This window comes from Myotis lucifugus, unplaced genomic scaffold, assembly GCF_000147115.1.
Source record: "Myotis lucifugus unplaced genomic scaffold, Myoluc2.0 scaffold_12, whole genome shotgun sequence".
NCBI classification, from domain to species: domain Eukaryota; kingdom Metazoa; phylum Chordata; class Mammalia; order Chiroptera; family Vespertilionidae; genus Myotis; species Myotis lucifugus.
Window position 1 is genome coordinate 6,597,980 of NW_005871060.1, and position 16,839 is coordinate 6,614,818.

A 16,839-nucleotide genomic window follows, 5' to 3' on the forward strand; every position below is an offset into this window, starting at 1 on the left:
ATATACTTATATAAATAACCATATATGTGTTGTTTATGCCAGAACTCTTGTGTGCTGTGATATGAAGGTAGTAGTCAGGCAGCAGTACAGTTGAAATTCTCTTGGAACATAAATATACTGAAGGTTGCTAATGAAAGACTAATTGATGGTAACAAGAATTAGACAATTTTAATAATGCAGTTGGTTCAGTATCACTATGGCAATGAAAAGAAAAGAAAGAAAAATCGAAATCTCTAAATTCTGTACTGAAAGATCCAAGGTTAAATAAGATAAGGTTGGAGCAAGTTTATTTATTAGTTTACTAAAAATGATCGAGTTAATTAAAATTCAATTATAGTGGAAACATCTAGATCAGTGGTTCTCAAACTTCTGGCCCTTTAAATACAGTTTCTCATGTTGTGACCCAACCATAAAATTATTTCTGTTGCTACTTCATAACTGTAATGTTGCTACTGTTATGAATCATAATGTAAATATCTGATATGCAGGATGGTCTTAGGCGACCCCTGTGAAAGGGTCATTCGACCGCCAAAAGGGTCACAACCCACAGGTTGAGAACCACTGATCTAGATAGACTCATGGCAGCCATTTTAATGAGTTCCATTAAGTGTAGCAATAATAATTCAGCTATTTTGAAACCAGCTTAATATTTTTTATAAGGAATTGATTGTGCACATTTCCCTCATGTCCCATTGGTAAAAGGTAGTAGCAGGAGATTTAGACAGTGAACTCTGGAAATCGTTGTGGTCCTAACTGCTCTGCCGTGGATTCGGTAATAAATTAATGCTAGGTGTGCTTTTTGAGACTAGTTACAACCAGCGTGTTATCTCTTCCTGCACAACTATTTCACCTTCAAAGAATAATGTTTACACTAACATAGAGCAGACAGTCTGAGGCACAAGTCCCCGGTCTTTTCTCAGCTACGGGGAACTCTTTAAGGTCAAAATATTTAAAAGTCTCCCCACATATAAATAGTTGTATTTTTAGTACCCTATTGGTTAATCAAAGGCATAATGACACAAAAGCTCTATGAATTCAGTAGTAATTTTTATTAGTCACAGCTTTTACATGCATAAGGGCAATATAAGTGGATTTTTGTTTGAGTCTGTGATGTTTCTTCTCAGACAAAGCTCTTGTATTCTTGTCCTTCCCTTTCCTTTTCTCCCTAGGATAAGGTCATTGGTATTTGAAATTTGGAGTAGAAAAGATAGGCCCTCATGTTACTGGAACTTCTCCTTGGAGTGTTTATCTTAGCAGGAAGCTGGGGAGATGGAAAATGGGTGACTATGGTGTAGACATAGTAACTTTTGACATCTACTTGCTTTTTCATTAGAATTTTTTATAATTTATTACAAATTTCTATTTTATATATTTGTAATTGGAACAAAATAAAGTTAAAGGAAGAATAAGCTGGATATTTAATCTTTGTCTTAAGTCTGCCAATATTGAGACTTTATGCAAATAATAATTTGTTTATATATTAAACAAATCTTGACTAATTGGGCTCAGGAATGACCAATGATGCTAGTAAATATCACTCAATGTAGATAATTTATTTATCTTCTTATTGCAGCCTTTTAAGTAAATGACATATTTTATTGTAAAGTGTCATGGCTGTTCAAAAAATACACAAAAGTTCTGATAAATATCCATAGGTTGACTTATTGAGGCTCATTAGTAGCCTAATAAGGAGTGATTATTTAAATTTGTCACAGTGTCCTAAGTTTTAACATAGCTGTGTATTTATAGACTATTAGTTTACATTTGAGCACAGTATGCTTCACCCTGACAAGGGCTATTTTCATGGGGGATCCCTGCAGTTATTAAATTAAAAAATCTAACCATAAGGTCACTAATATTACCTTGATAAAATGCAAATGCAATTTTTTTATTATTAATGGGTTTATCTATATACAGTCATGTGATGCTTAAAGACAGGGATGCATTCTACAAACCTAGACAGTGTAGTCTACTACACACCCAGGCTCTGGTATAGACTATTGCTCCTAGGCTACAAACCTGTACAGCACGTTATTGTACTGAACAGTGTAGGCAATTAAAACACAATGATGCATATTTGTGAATCTAAACATATCTAAATATAGGAAAGATACAGTAAAAATATGCTATAAAAGGTAAAATGATATACTTACATAGGGAACTTACCATGAATGAAGCTTGCAAGACTGGACATTGTCCTGGGTGAGTTGATGAAATGAGTGGTGAGTGAATGTGAGGGCCTAGGACATCAGTGTGCAGTAGTGTAAACTCTGTACACTTAGGCTATACTACATTTATAAAAATATTTTCTGTTTTCAATAATATAACAACCTTTTCTTACTATAACATTTTTCCTTTATAAACTTTATTTTTATTACTTTTCAACTCTTTTGTAATAAACCACAAACACATTGTACAGCTGCACAAAAATATTTTCTTTATATTCTTATTCTATAAGCTTTTTTCTATCTTAAACATTATTTTTTAGCTTTTAAACTTCTTTTTAACTAAGACACAAACACACACACAAACATTAGCCTAGGCCTATACAGGGTCAGAATCATCAATATCATTATCTTCCACCTCCACATCATGTCCCACTGGAAAGTCTTCAGGAGCTTTCATCTCCTATTAGAACAGTGCCTTCTTCTGAAATGCCCCCCAAAAGGACCTGCCTGAGTGTATTCTGAGTGTCACTCTATTCAGAAATAGGTCCATGGTAATTTGCTTGGCTTCTTATTTTCTTTCTATTTTTTTTAATCATAGATTTGCTTGTAAGTAGATAATGCACCATGAACATTCCTCTCTGTTAATGAAAACCTTTCAGTGTCAGGATCCATGTTTTCAAACTTTTAAGGAGCTTGTTGAAGTCTATCTGCAAAAGCTTCTGCTAAACCCTTTACTGTGAATTTTCTTGGTGGTTCTTCTTTTACTTCTGCTGTTTCTTTTTCTCTTTGTGAATGTCATCCTCATTCATCCCTAGGTCAAAGTTGATTACCATTTCAACTATAGCCTTGCTGACTTTTACAATTTCCTCATTCTTAAAAAATTCTTTGAAATCAATGGACCAACCTCTTGAGTGTATTCTTTCAGATGCCATTCATGTACTCTTTGGTGATGTCACCCTAAGACCAAGCAAGGTTCTTGATGCAGTCATAGATGTTGTAATCCTTCCAGAATTCCAGTATCTTCCTCAGTTGTAGCAATGGCCTACGCAAAGGTCCTCCTCAGGTAGTATGCCTAAGCTATAACTCCTTGATCCATTGGTTGGATCCAAGAAATGGTGTTTGGAGGGAGAAACACTACTTTAATATAGGGATACATTTCACCAATAAAAGGAGGATGACAAGGAGCATTCTCAACAATCAGCAAAATCTTGAGAGATATGCTATCCTCCAAATAGTACTTCTCCATTTCACTGGCATAGCAGTTCAGGAGGGCATCTTGGAAGAGAAGCTGAGTCATCAGGACTTCTTACGTCCCTGCAGTGTGTGCTTAATGTTATGCTTGAAGACCCTGGGGTTCTCACTGTGCCAGATCACAAGGTTTTCAATTTGTAGCCCGCAAGCAAGACTTACTCTGTTCTTAAGCATCTTAAAACCTGGCACTGACTTGGTCTCCTTAAGGATGAAAGCCCTTTTAGGCATTTGTTTCCAGAATAGGTTGGTTTCATCCATATTCCAGATTTGCTCTGGCAAGTAATTTTCCTCCACAATCAGCTTATCTAGAATTTCCAAAGATTCTTCAGCTGTTTTCATATCAGCACTTTCAAACTCATCATTCACTCTCACATTATGTAATGAATAACAATTTCTGAATCATTTAAACCACCCAAACCCAGGAGTAAATTGAACATTGTAGTCGAGTTCAGCATATTCTTTCAACATTATGAACTTTTTGGTTTGTTTGTCATAGTGCTGAGAGTGACACCCTTCTGGATTTGGTCTTCAATTCAGGTCACTAGAAATTCCTCTATGTCTGATACAGTTCCTTAAATTTTTGTTATTACCTTCATTGAAGAAGGTCCTTTAACAACTTTCATCACTTTATTTTTGTTCTTTAAGATCATAGATATGGTAGAGTGAGACATGCCTGACTGTTGAGCCATAACCATCACTGAATTTCCACCTTCATAGTTTTTAATCACTGTTCATTTTGTTTCTGGGTCAATCACTCAACATGATGTCTTAATGGCAACATTAGCAGTAAATTTTGTACACTTAGGGGCCATGATGAACAAAACAACATGAGGTTAAATCAAACACAAGAGAAGATGATGCAATCAAGGGATGCAGTAAATATAAGATGTATGAGGTTGCTGCTGGTGTAACACAGCATACTGTTTTACTGCAAACCTTTATTTTTAATAAGTAGAAAGAGTGCACTCTAAAATAATGATAAAAAGTATAGTATAATAAATCCATAAACCAGTAACATAGTTGTCTATTATCATAAAGTATTACATACTGTACATAATGATATGTGCTCTATATGTGTATAGTACACCATTGTATGTGCTATGTATGTGTATAGCATCCTTATTTACATGTGAGTAATCCATTGTGGTACCATGTTAGGACAGCAACTACATAAGTAGGTGATAAGAAATTTCAGCTCCATTGTAATCTTATGGGAACACTGTCATAAATGCAGTCCATCACTGATGGAAACATCATAATGTGGTACATAAATGTATATTGTACAAAACTATATATTTCAGAAACAAAACCAGTAATTATAAAGTCAACATGGTATAACATGAGGCAATGAAGAGCATATTCATATTAAGAGTATTAAATTTTGGCCTACTGTGCTTTATGTTTAGAAATCATTTTGTTTGCAAGATAACCTCTGAATATAAGAAGCTATTAAAAGAAACTATATCTAGATAAGGCTAAATTTAGATAAACATATTAGTTCTAAATTTGGCATTTTAAATTAAAGAACAACTTTGCTATACTTGTTTCTCTTCATTGAAATATTAACATAAATCCTTAGTCTCAAAAATTTTAAATTAATATAATCTTGTGTGCAAAGTTTATTATTTTAAGTAAGCATTTGATTCTATGTTTTAATCCAATAGGGCACAGCATGAGGAATTAAGTCATTTTATACATGGCAAGTCACTTCATCTTAAATATTTGTTTTATAACATTATTTTTACTAAAGGCCTAGTATAATAATGTATTTACAATAATTCCCAGAAAGGGAAAAGAGAAATGGTGGTGGCAGGGGAGGTTAATTTTGAATCACTTTCAAGCCCACAGATTACATTTCTCTAAATTTTTTTGAGTTTAAGTAAATGTGGGAAACTTCAGCCCAAATATACATGGTTTTAGAATTTCATAATCATATAAACCCAAAGATTAAAATAAAAGGTTTTTGTTGTTTATGTTAGGCTTTCTTAGTGTAGTGTTCAATTCGAAAAATATTTTAATGTTTGTTAACTGATTTTCAAGATTTGATACTATCACTACGTTTTGGTCATGTATTTAAAAACAGTGAGTGTGTTTTCTATTATTGTACAATTTCAAAACCAGAGATTCTGTGCAATGTATGCTAAGAAAAATCCACCCAGTAAGTACCTGAAAAAATATTTACATTAAATATGTCTATTGTAATCCTGGTCAGTTTGTTCAGTGGTTAAAGTGTCAGCCCTCCAACCAAATATTCTCCCGATCAAGGGCATGTACCTCTCTTGCAGGTTCAATCCTGGGCTCAGATTGGGGCACGTGCAGGAGACAACCAATCTATATAGCTGTCTCACATCTCTCTCTCTCTCTCTCTCTCTCTCTCTCTCTCTCTCTCTCTCTCTCTCTCTCCCTCCCCCCCATGCCTCCATATCTTTCACTCTCTCTAAAAATCAATGGAAAAAATGTTCTTGGATGAGGATATGTGTATGTATATATGTATATGTATATGTGTATATATATATATTCTCCTGGTCTATAGTGCAATGTGTTGAGAATTTAAAGAATAAATGAGCAAAAATATAAAATATGTCAAGATGTCTTTACATACTGGTTAAAGTCCAGGTTTGTGTCTGCCTAAAATAATGATATAACATTTCCATAAGAAGAGTTAGTCTTCTGTTTCCCTGTGAAAATGATACCAGTAGTTAAGTTTTAGAGGCTGCATATGAGTCAATAATAAATGTCTGTATTGTAGCATCATCTCTGCATTACCTTAGAGCAGTGGTTCTCAACCTTGGCTGCACATTAGAATCACCTGGGAATCTTTTTAAAATCCTGATTTCTAGGCCTCATCCTCCGGAAATTCTGTTTCTTTGTTATGGGGTGAGGCCACAACATTAGTAACAAAGAAACAGAATTTCCAGAGGATGAGGCCCAGAAATCAGGATTTTAAAAAGATTCCCAGGTGATTCTAATGTGCAGCCAAGGTTGAGAACCACTGCCTTAGAGAAAAAAGGGGAAATTTACTCTTGTCAACTGAATGTTGTTGCCACCATTTAATGCCAACAGGAGTCCCCAATTTGGGGTGCGGTGAAATTTAGCTCAATTGTGAGCTGAATAATAGCTCAATTTTGAGCTGGCTGGGCTGTGGAACAGCTCAGTTGAAGCAGCCAGAAAGAGGCGGCTCAGGTGAAGTTGCTCAGGAAAAGTGAGTCAGGGAAGGAGGCACAGGTGTTTTAATATGATAACTTCTAAGGAAACTTCAAGTGTGTTCCATTGAGGACAGAAATGAAACTGATTTATATAGAGAACTGTGCCCTTCCCTGGTCCCTGATTGGTCCTTTCTATGCAAGTGTTCCAAGACCTCACAATTTGATTGGTCCAAATAGCACCATCCTAATTGGTAGAAATGAAGCCTCTCTGATTGGTGCAAATGAGGTTATAGCTGCACAGCCCTGACTGGCCGGGACAGGGCTACAACCCATTGGTTGATTTATGGGCCTAGGAGCTCATTTTTAAGATTTGGCTCAGTGCCACTTCTCCCTGAAGTATAGAGTGCATAAAAGACGCATGTTTCACAAGGACTACTAAAAATAAATTTCAGCCCAATTAGCTACCAGGAAATTAGCTACCAGGAGGGAGAGAGAGCAAGAGATATAGAAACATCGACGTGAGAAACATTGATTGGTTGCCTAAGCTGCAAGCTGGGATGTGCCCTGACTGGGATTCAAACTTGCCACCTTTTGGTGTTCAGGACAATACTCTAACTACCTGAGCCACAGTGGCCAAGGCTACCAGGAGTCTTCTTAACAGGTAGGTTTATTCTTGGAGTTGACATTCTGAACCTTTTTAGTTCCCTCATTCTCAGTGATTGCAGATACATTTTTTGACGGCACACTTAATGTCTGAGTTGATTGCATTTTGTACAAGCCTTGTGTTTGGGAGTTGTTACACACTTTTTGCCTATTAAAGAAACCATTTATCTTCATGGCAACCAGTTACTTTCTTGAATTTGCTCATTTCTCCCAATATCATTTTTCTCCCCTAAAATTACTATTATGGATATTAACTATTTCCCCTCTGCACTTCTAATTCCTTGTAATAGTATGTGAGTATCAACAGAAGTTTAAAGGGATTTAGGCAGGGATATGGGTCAAATTTACATTAATGATGAACATTTATGTACTGGTTAAGTTTAGGCTTTACATTTAGGCTCTGAGTACTATGCCCAGCAGGACCAATGGAAATCCCCATCCAGTGGAGCTTCCCATCTCCCCCTCACAGGGGATGAAGTAGCTTATGACTTAGTGATGTTATCCTGTCACAGATCTCAGGACTGATGCCCACTCTCTTACCTGGTGGCTTTAGTCTGCCCCAGTGCTGGACCTGGAAGGCACAGCTGGATTTGCTCTTGCTCTTGCTGCTGGTTGCTTCTATAGAGAACCCCAGAGAGAAGAGGCTTTCTATAAGCTGATCTTAAAATTATTTTATTGGGCTCCCCAAAGGGTGGTCTCAGTCTCTGTCTTTTGTTTGTTTTTTAAATTTCCTTTCTTGAGGAACTTGAAGTTATTTTCCCCAGGTTTGATTCTGAGGACATTTGAATGGACACGTCTGATGTCACATCCAAAAGCGTCCTTCTTTCTTCAATGTGCATCAGCATCTTGAGCGAAGTCTTGGGGCTTTAATTTCCACCTCATGGGACTATTCCCCCTAGAGCCATTTAGAGGCTTCTTTTATGGGTCTCTCCATTATTGAATAAAACACACAGGGCAGAGAGTCTTCTACTGCAGTAATTTAGAACAGACTTCTCAGCATTTTGAAACTCCACCATTTCTCCTCCTCAGTTTCCCCTATGTTAGTTCCATGTCACCCCAGACTAACGCTTGCTAAGTAAGCCTTCACAAAGCTTGCTTCCCACCATTTGTAAACTTTGAAAAAGTTTGAAAATCGGAGACAAGAAAATAAGAGGATAACTTTGTAGTTCTATTTTTCATTTTTTTCATTTTTTGTCTTCTTACTGGCCTACATCTTGAATTGCCCTTTGGTCATTGTTTTCTTAGCTTATTCTCTTAGTTTCTTTAGAAAATCTTTCTAAAAATCACATTGTTTTCATTGATTTCCCAGGAACTTTGTTCGGTAATTTTGAAATATGGAGAAAGTAGGTATTCTAAATTCTATTCCTTACATGATTAGCCTGTCTATCTTGAAAAGCAAGCTTTCTATTTTCATTTGTCTTTAGTGTCACTTCAAGATCTTAAAGCCAATACTTATTTTTTCCAGTCAATTTTCAAGTTTGTAAATTATCTAAACCACTTGCTATTCTTTCTGATATTTCTACCTGTTTTTTAGCCAATTCAATGCTCATTAGCATCTCCAACAGATGGTGAGCACAGAGAGAAAGCAAGAGAACCGTTCATTTTACTGTTTGTTGGAAACTTGAATAAAAGATTAGTAGGATAGGACATTAAAGTTAATACCTAAAATTGGATTTAGAATTGATCTCTAGGAGGCTGGCAATCTTCCTCCTCACAAAAGAGATGTAATGATAATAATTACTGTCAAGCATTTGACCAGTGCAAGTGATATGTTAACAGGAAATTTTGCTGTCCTTTGCATAGGGAGATGCTGCTGCTAACATATTAGAGAAAAGAATCCAGAATCTGTACTTAGATGGCCTGAATTCAAGTCTTATCTTCACGTGTTATGAGCTTATGTCATTCCGAGCCAGGTGCATACACTGTTTCTCTTTGTATTTTTCTTCTGTAAAATGTAAGCAGTCATGTCGTTTTCATAGGATTGCTGCAATGAAAATATATCACATATAGGAAGGCACCTTGAAAACCATAAGGTCTAATCCTACTACTATTATTATTATTATTTATAATTATTATGGTATTTGAATAAGTTATTTTTATTCACTTATACTTTCTTATTTAGGTTTTATGCAAGTTGATGGTTACATCTGTGCTCTGTAACAGTAAAACATTTTATTCTCTTTGATAACTTAATTGGTTTTAAGTGACTTAAAGTTATGACCTCAGTCCCTATAATTAACCAAGATACAGCCCAAACCAGGAAAATTACAGTTGCTCAAGCATGGAATCAATTTTGCCGAGTATCCAAGTCCATTAGCAGCCTTAATAGCTCAACTTTTTATTTTGACTGTATATTTTATAGCATTGGGATAAGAATCTGTAATGAGGTAAAAGTTCTTCTCCTGAAGTTTCAAATGATCTGAAACTAGATAAAGCAGGCGATGTATATGGGAGGAAAAATGGAAGCAGAAGAAGAAAAAAACACACACACAAAACAAACAAACAAAAACACACCATTCATTATTTAAAGATCTTGATATATGATGAAAATAAGATGAAATGAAGAAAAGCTTAGACTGATGAAAATAGGATGAAATGAGGATTTTCTAGACAAATGATAAGGCTTAGAATATACATGGCACTGCAGTTAGACTCATGTGAAGAACCTATTGATAATTTCCTCTCTGTTTGCTTATTAGGCATAGGAAACTGTTTTTAAAGTCACATTTAATTTACATAGTCTATAAGTAAATAATTCCTGGGAGCAGAATAGTTTTATTTCTATGGCAGTATATAATTTTCTAAAAAATGCACACTTAATGAGATGATTCCAACATGATAATTGACTTGAAATCTACACAAAGGTATGTCTTGAGAGTAAGCTAATTTTGCTATTATTCAGGTATTCAAATGGAATTGCATTTGAAAATATTTTGAAGTTTTATCATGCCAGTTTTATACTAAGATCTGAGTCCACAAGTAGGTAGTCGCATAGCTGGAGGAACATTTCACTTTATGGATGAGCATGTGTGATGTGAATGTGCATGGTGTGTGTGTGTGTGTGTGTGTTCACGTGTCTACTCATGGGTGACTAGAGAAAAAAGAGAGGATGTGGTGAGCTGAGATGTGAATGACGGGAAAATAAAGGCTGTCTCAGAAAAATTGTGAGTCAGCAAACTCAAAGAAACTCTAGAATAGTAAGTGAGACATCTACAAATGGCCACTAAAAGTATAAAGCAGAAGATTTTCCCAGGAGCTGATGGGGGAGGAGGGATCTGCATATCTTGGAAAAGAGAATTTAGTTGTTTAACAAGAATCCAGTAAACTCTTGAGTCTAGGTCTAAATAGCATTAAAAAAACTATTTTAATTGAAAACTGAGGTTTGAATTTAGAGCTCAGGCAAAAGGACCTTGCTTGGCTTGTAATATGATCCAAAACTTTATATAAGATAGGAACATAGAGAATCCAAGAAGGCCACAGAGTAGGTGGAAGTTACACTCACCTCTTCCCAGGACCATATCAAAATTATAACTAAATTGTAGAACAATCAACCTGGATAACCATGTGAAGACTAGCTGAGCAGAAGTCACATAACTAAGGATATACAGAGAAGCCAGAGACTGTCAGGAAAGGCGGAGATGCAAAAAGGGCTGACCCCTCTCGCCCAAGTGCAGTGGTTGAAAATCTGGAGGTCTATCTCAGCTGCAGAGCTTCCCTCAGAGGAGCCAAGTTCCCCAACCCAGAGCACCACTGCAGGGAAGAGGAACCTATAAAATATCTGCCTAGAAAAATCAGAGGGGATTCCATCTTTTCGGGTGAGAGAGAGGAATGCTGGAAACCCAGGCGTCCACTTAATGGACCAACACAAAAAAATCTCACAGACACGCACCCTGAACTCCCGTGGAGGGACGGCAGCTCAGAGGGAACTGGAGTGATACAGGGAAAACTTGGATTGTGTGGCTTTGGGGAGACGGCTGGAGGGACAGCTGCCGATTTCTCAGTGCTGAGTCCCACTCCCAGGCAACCCACAGATGCCATCTTTTGTGGGTCAGGCAAACCCCTCCACATGACGGGAGCCTGGGGAAATGCACTAACCCCTCCCCGCTAACTCCCTGAGGACCCACCTTGCCAAGCCTGCTCCAAGTGTAGGGATCTCCTGGCAGCCAGCCTGGGCGGGATGCATTGCAGTCTTTCTTGAAAAACTTTCGAACTCAGGGGTTGCCAGGGACAAGTGGGGAGAGATTGAATTGTGTGGCTTTCAGGCAAGGGCCATTTTTTCTCTCAATATATGCCCCACTGTCACTGCTGTTCCTATGTTTGGCCCAACCCCACCGCCCCCTTGAGGGATCAACCTAGGGAGATACACTAGCCCCTCCCTGCTGACTCCCTGAAGTCTCATCTTGCCAAGCTTGCTCTCAGTGCCCAGCAGAGGATCTGCTGGTGGACAGCTGGGACCCACGTTGCAGTCTTTCCTGATAAACTCACAACAGGTGCCACCATTCCTGTGCAGAACCCTCCCTCCACAGGACCAAGTCTCAACCTGCTTTAACCTGATGAACTCTACTGGCCCCACTGTGACGACCCCCTGAGGTCCTGCCCCACTGCAAGTCTGTAGGCCCCAGGCAGGTAGCAGCTGGCCTTGGTGTACCCTGAGATGTTACTGAATGTCCTAGTCTGAGAACTGGTGCTGATCACAGGCAGCTTCTGACATTGACCTGGGTCAGAGTTCCCTTTAAGAGGCCCCAGGACCAACACACCTGGTGGCTGGCCTCAGAACATAGGAGAGAGAAAAAAAGCTGGGGTAGCAATACTTATATAAGAGAAAATAGACCTTAAAACAAAGGCTATAATAAGACACAAAGAAGGACATTATGTAATAATAAAGGGATCAATTCAATAAGAGTATATAACCTTTGTAATGGTTTTATATGTACCCAACATAGAAGCACCTCAATATATAATGCAAATCTTGATGGATATAAAGGGAGAGATAGATAGTAATACAGTCATCATAGGGAACTTTGACACCCCATTGACATTAATGGATGGATCTTCCAGAAAGAAAATCAATAAGGAGAGAGCAGCCTTAAATGACACTCTAGCCCAAATGGACTTATTGATATTTTTAGAGCATTTTTCCCCAAAGCAGCGGCATACATTCTTTTCAAGTGCACATGGAACATTTTGCAGTACAGATCACATGTTGGGGCCCAAAACAAATCTCAATAAACTTAAAAAGATTGAAATCATATCAAGCATCTCCTCTGAACACATCATGATAAAACTAGATATCAATTATAAGAAAAAAAAGTGAATAAATCACACACAAACACATGAAGGCTAAATAATATGTCACTAAACTATAAATGGGTTAAAAAATGAGATCAAGGAAGAAATCAAAAGATATTCTGGACAAATGAAAATGAAAACACAACAATTTCAAATCTATGGGACACAGTGAAAGCAGTCCTAAGAAGGAAATTAATTACTATTACAAGAAAAATCTCAAATAAACAACCCAACCTTATACCTAAAGTAACTAGAGAAAGAAGAACAAACAAAGCCCAAAGTGAGCAGAATACAGATAAGAGAGAAATCAATGAAATAGAGTCTAAAAAGACAAAACAAAAGATCAATGAAACCAAGAGATGGTTCTTTGAAAAGATAAATAAGATTGAAAAACCTTTAACCAGATTCATAAGAAAAAAAGAAAGAGGATCCAAATAAATAAACTCAGAAATGAAAGAGGAGAAGTAAAACTGACACCACAAAAATACAAAGGATTACCATTATAAGAAAATACTACAAACCACTAGATGCCAAAAAATTGGACAATCTGAAAGAAATGTATAAATTTCTAGAAGCATACAATCTTCCAAAACTGAATCAAGAAAAAACAGAAAATCTGAACAGACTGATTACAATTAATGAAATCAAAGCAGTAATAAAAACAAACAAACAAAAAACTCGCAACAAACAAAAGTCCTGGACTAAATGGCTTCACGGGTAAATTTTACCAAACATTTAAAGAAGTAACACCTATTCTTCTCAAACTATTCCAAAAAATTCAAGAAGAGGGGAAGACTCCCAAGCTCATTTTACAAGACAATCATTATCCTGATTTCAAAATCAGACACTAGTAAGAAAGAAAATTATGGGCCGATATCCCTGATGAACATAAGTACAAAAATCTTTTACAAAATGTTAGCAAACTGATTTCAGCAATACATTAAAAATCTCACACCATGATCAAGTGGGATTCATTCCTGGGATGCAATATTGGTACAATATCTACCATTGGTAAATCAACTAACAAGTGTTGGGGAGGTTATTGAGAAAAAGGAACCCTCCTGCACTGTTGGTGGGGATGCAGACTGGTGCAACCACAGTGGAAAACAGTATGGAGGTTCCTCAAAAAATTAAAAATGAGCTCTGGCTGGTGTGACTCAGTTGGTTGAGCGTCATCTCATTCATGGAAAAGTAATCTGTTCAATTCCTGGTCAGGGCATTTGCCTGGGTTGCAGGATTGATCCCCAGTAGAGGGCGTGTGAGAGGTAGCCAATCCATGGTTCTCTATATCTCTTTCTCCTCTTCCTACCTCTTTCTCTCTAAAATCATTTTAAACTTATTTTAAAAAATTAAAAATGAAACTGCCTCATGACCCAGCAATGCTACTTCTAGGTACATATCCAAAGAAACCCAAACACTAATTTGAAAAAAGATATCCATCCCTATGCTCATTGCAGTGCTATTTACAATAGTCAATATATGGAAACAATCCTAGTGCTCATTAATAGACATGTCCATATAAAAGCTGTGGTACATATATACAATGGAATAGTATTTGGCCGTAAAAAAAAAAAGTGAAATCTTACCATTTGTGACAGCATGGATGTATCTAGAGCAGCGGTTCTCAACCTGTGGGTCGCGACCCCTTTGGCAGTCGAACGACCCTTTCACAGGGGTCACCTAAGACCATCCTGCATATCAGATATTTACATTATGATTCATAACAGTAGCAACATTACAGTTATGAAGTAGCAACGAAAATAATTTTATGGTTGGGTCACAACATGAGGAACTGTATTTAAAGGGCCAGAAGGCTGAGAACCGCTGATCTAGAGGATGTTATGCTAAGTGAAATAAATCAGAGAAAGAAAAAATACCATGTGATTTTACTTATATGTAAGATCTATAGAATGAAATAAAGAAAATAGAAACACACCTATAGATGGAACTGAATGATGGTTTCCAGGTAAAAGGGGTTTTGAGGGCTGGGTGAAAAACATAAAGGGGTTAACAAGTACTAATTGATAATTACAAAATAGTCAAGGGATGTGGAGTACAGCCTAAGAAATACAGTCAATGATATTGCAATAATTATGTGTGTTGTGAGGCTGGTACTTGAAATACCAGGTGATCAATGTGTCGAATATATGATATTCTGGCCACTAGGCTGTACATCTGAAACTAGTACACAGTAGCATTGAATGTAAACTGTGGTTGAAAAATAAAAAGATAGGCACATAAACAAGTGAAGAAACAATTGGACATGTTCAAATTATGTCTAATTTTAATCTAATAGTATCTCTGAATGGTAAGAACATGTCAAGTTTTTATTTCTTATGTTTCTTTGTAGATTCCTCATTTCACGTGTTGAACATGCATTAATTTTGTAATTAGAAAAAACAGCAATTTCAAAAATAAATTTAATTGTGGATTTTTTGTTGTACCATCTACTCTGGGGGTCTAAGGGATGATGGAATGTGACTTGGGCCCTAGCTGGTTTGGTTCAGTGGCTAGAGCATCAGCCTGCGGACTGAAGGGTCCCAGGTTCGATTCCAGTCAAGGGCACATGAAATGTTGTGGGCTCGATCCCCAGTAGGGGGCGTGCAGGAGGCAGCCGATCAATGATTCTCTCTCATCATTGATGTTTCTATCTCTCTCTTCCTCTCCCTTCCTCTCTGAAATCAATAAAAATATATATTTTTAAAAAAAGAAAAAAAAAGAAATGTGACTTGGACTGCCAAAAAAAACTATGTCAATTGGCCCTAGCTAGTTTGGCTCAGTGGATAGAGTGTCAGTCCTCAGACTGAAGGGTCCCAAGTTCAATTCTGGTCAAGGGCGTGTGCCTTGGTTGCAGGCTACATCATGGGCCAGGTTGGGGTGAGTGGGGGAGGCAACCCATCGGTGTGTCTCTCTTAGAGCGATATCTCTGTTTCTCTTTCTCCCTTCCATTTTCTTTAAAATTCAATAAAAAAATTATATCCTCAGGTGAGGATTTAAAAAACACACTATGTCAATTGAATAAGAATATAGTGATGGTTGATGCTATGTTCTACTCAGGATCTAAATGGCCACAGAACATGCTTCATTTTTGAAACTCCTGATGCTATCAGGCCTTTGATGGAGTTAGGAAGGAATCCATGGCTATAGTGGCCCTTCTCTGCTTTTCTCTTTGTCTCCTTATCTTTCTCACAGGGATTTAGCTGGATTGATTTGGTCCCAGTATAGTAGTACATCCCCTTTCCCTGAATCATGTAATCTAAAGTGTTGGGGGAGGATGGGCACAAAACCCCCCCAATCACTCTCCACCTTCTTTTGCTAAGACAAAGCTGCACTTTCTTAAAAAGAAACTTCTAGCAGGAAATAAAAATAAAAATGTAAATGTTTTTCAGTAGAGATGCCTTCTATCTTAATCCTGAAATCAGATCTTGGCATATTTCAGTACCCACACAAATTGTGCATTGTTGGTGAGAGCCTGGAGGAAATGTTAGGATTCTGGCAATTCTTCACTATTCTGTTTTGTTACTGTGTTTTTTGCCCTCTTAGGAATTTATGTATTTTCAAAAGAAAACATAATTAAAGAACTCCAGTATCTAATATTAATGAGAAAGTGGGTAACATGACAATATATTACTCTATGCTAAGATCTGCAAAGAATCTGGCAAGGAATCTGGTAGAAAACTATAATTTTTAAATTAGTGAAGTACATTAGAATACATTTTTAATCCATACTTGTATAATAGCACCATTTGACCCATGTACTTAATATATTAGACAAAGTGATTGTACAAGCTCTTGCTGAGTTCCCTCTGAATTCCAATCAAAGTGGCCTGAGAACAACAATGTCCAAGGGGCTATGTCTGGTTGCTTTTCCGTCCTTGTCTCTGGCAATGCTGATGCTCAAACAATTTGTCCAAGTGTAGTGAAGCCATTATCATTTTTCACTCCTCTTCTTCCTCGGTCTCCTCCTCCTCTTCTTTTTCCTTCATTTCATCCTCCTCCTACCTCATTTTTAGGTCCCTGAAATCCATCTGGTCCTGGAGGAATTACACATTCCCCTTGTAAATCTGAGGTTCCTCAAACCCTTGACTGCTGTAGACCCTTCTTCTGAGGATATCTATGACTTTGGAATCCTGGAAAATTAGTCCTTACCCTGGAAACATTGCTGGAATTTGACCTAAACTCAGAATTGAGTTGACTGACTGGTAAAACTTAGCTTAAGTGATGCCCTGGGCAATTTCTTATCAGAGACCCTGGGAATTGAATGACGGATACCCCTTCCCTGGAGTCTGTATCAGTCGCATTGAGATCCTCCTTTAGCTAGA

The 16,839-nt window shown here is 37.3% G+C and overlaps 1 protein-coding gene and 1 pseudogene across 1 annotated transcript in view; one reads left to right on the forward strand and one right to left on the reverse strand.

Annotated features, from left to right (window-relative positions):
- The window catches only part of LOC111825049, a 37,307-nt pseudogene extending 33,549 nt beyond the window's left edge, over window positions 1–3,758 (reverse strand).
- The window catches only part of ARHGAP24 (Rho GTPase activating protein 24), a 504,222-nt gene that overhangs the window by 32,449 nt on the left and 454,934 nt on the right, over window positions 1–16,839 (forward strand). The window lies entirely within an intron of this gene.